General features: G+C 41.6%; 1 non-coding gene across 1 annotated transcript; it reads left to right on the top strand.

Annotated features, from left to right (window-relative positions):
* Positions 1–1,650: 1,650 nt before the first annotated feature.
* On the top strand, positions 1,651–1,757 carry LOC140815087 (small nucleolar RNA R71). Its single transcript, XR_012114255.1, has one exon. It is a non-coding gene; the product is annotated as a small nucleolar RNA R71 (small nucleolar RNA).
* Positions 1,758–2,549: the final 792 nt, after the last annotated feature.

Genomic DNA, 2,549 nt, shown 5'->3' on the forward strand with positions numbered 1-2,549 from the left:
TCGTCTAGCTCGTCCTCCTGCTTTCCAGTCGTGAGAGTAGCCTCCAATGGTTCTTTCAATCCATCCTGCATAAAATCACAAACAAGAGAATCCAAGACATCAATACTAAAACAATTATCATTGTGCATTGTGTGCTTCAGAGTATTAAAGACATCAAAAATAATTTCTTCTTCTCCAACTCTCAGTCTCAATTTTCCCTCTTCAACATCAATCAGTGCTTTCCCTGTAGCCAGGAATGGTCTCCCTAGGATCAAAGGCATCTCTACATCTTCCTCCATGTCAAGTATCACAAAATCTGCAGGGAAAATGAACTTATCCACTTTCACCAAAACATCTTCGATAATCCCACGTGGATACTTGACAGATCTGTCAGCCAGCTGCAACGACATCCTAGTTGGCTTGGGTTCACCTAATCCAAGTCTCCTGAATACAGAAAAAGGCATCAGATTAATACTCGCACCAAGATCACATAGAGCTTTATGAAAATTAATGTGACCAATAATGCAAGGTATAGAGAAACTCCCTGGATCTTTTTGCTTAGGAGGCATCTTCTTTTGAACTAAAGCGGAGCAATTTTCAGTCAAATTCACCGTCATATGATCTTCTAGCTTCCGCTTATTCGCTAAGATATCTTTCAAGAATTTTGCAAAACTTGGCATATTCAATAAAGCATCAGCAAAAGGAATGTTAATATGCAATTTTTTAAATACCTCAAGAAATTTACCAAATTGTGCATCTAATTGGGCTTTCTTCATTGCTGCAGGGAAAGGTGGAGGGATAACAATTTTATTTTGTGCAATAGGTGTAGATGTAGAGTTAGAAGACTTACCTCCTCGAGTTTCCACCTCATCCCCACCGTGCTTGGTCTTTTCTTCACTAGACTCGAGTGCTTTTCCACTACGCAATTCCACAGCCTTCAAATGTTCTCTTGGGTTAGTTTCTGTGTTTCTTGGCAAAGTTCCTTGCTCCCTATTAGCAATCAACTTAGCCAATTGTCCGATTTGATTCTCTAACCCCTTTATGGATGCATCTTGATTCTGAAATCTCGTCTCTGTTGCAGAAATAAATTTAGTCATCATTTTCTCTAAATTGGACTTCTCCTCCCGAGGCGGCTCTGGCTTGAATCCTTGGTGCATCCCATATGGTGGACCTCTTTGTTGGCGATTTTGGCTGTTTTGGCCTCCCCACGAAAAGTTTGGGTGATTCCTCCATCCCGGATTGTATGTATTCGAATAAGGGTCATTTCTAGGACGGTTCTGGAATCCCACTTGTTTCACCGGTGCTCCCTCAGGCACATAAAATGGATTGCCATCTTGGCAATCCTGCACGTCATGCTCACCCCCACACTTATCACAGAAAATTTCTTGCAGACGCATAGCCGACCCACTCATGCTCATCCCATCAATCTTTCTATTCAAAGCCTCTAACTGTGCTGAAATCGCAGACAAATCATTAACTTGATGAACTCCAGCACCTCGTCTCTGCCTATCAGACTGAGGATGATAGCTACTCGCAGCCATCTCCTCCAATAACTCATATCCTTCCTCAGCCGTCTTTCTCAGTAAGTTACCACATGCATCAGCATCTATCATAGTACGGTTAGGAGTAATCAGACCATAGTAGAAAGTTTGAACAACTAACCCGAGCGGTAGCTCATGGTGTGGACATCTCCTCAACAAGTCCTTGTAGCGCTCCCATGCTTCATAAAGTGACTCGTTCTCATATTGAGCAAACGTAGTAATGTCGGCTCTAAGCTTCATAGTCTTCGACGGAGGAAAGTACTTGATCAAGAATGCCTTTGCCATATCCTCCCATGTAGTGATAGACCCTACAGGCAAACAGTTTAACCACGACTTAGCTTTATCTTTCAGTGAAAATGGAAATAAGCGCAAACGAACAGCATCATCAGACACGCCATTAAACTTAAAAGTATCACAAATTTCAAGAAAGTCAGCTATATGAGAATTAGGGTCGTCAAGTGCACTTCCCCCAAATTGAACAGTGTTCTGAATCATCTGGATGATAGCTGGCTTGATCTCAAACTGATTAGCTCGGATGACTGGTCTTACGATGCTTGGACTGTGCTCCATCAAGAGACGGCTGTGCATAATCCAACATTGGAATGCGACGTGGTATCTCAACTTGTCTATTGTCACGCTGTTCCTCTCCACGTTCTTGCTCGTGTCTTTCCATCTGTTCTTTGAGTCTTTGTTGTTGTCTTCGACGTCTAGCTGTGCGTTCAATCTCGGGGTCAAAAGGCTCAAGCTTAAATTCGAGTGATCTTCGCATGCACCACCAGAAAAATTTGCAACACAAGGAGAGTATCAAATAGCAATAAAATAAGTAATACTAAAGAATTTAAATGAGAAATAAAAAAAATCGTGAATCAACAGTCCCCGGCAACGGCGCCAAAAACTTGATCGAGCAAAACTTGCACAGTAAATAGTCCCAAAATTTATTTTATAATTGAAAGCTCGATTTAAATATCGCAAGTGCACGATAGTCAAGTTATAATAAACGTAAGTGAATACGAGTATCGATCCACAAGG

Source organism: Primulina eburnea, chromosome 1 (genome assembly GCF_022965805.1).
Source record: "Primulina eburnea isolate SZY01 chromosome 1, ASM2296580v1, whole genome shotgun sequence".
Lineage (NCBI taxonomy): Eukaryota > Viridiplantae > Streptophyta > Magnoliopsida > Lamiales > Gesneriaceae > Primulina > Primulina eburnea.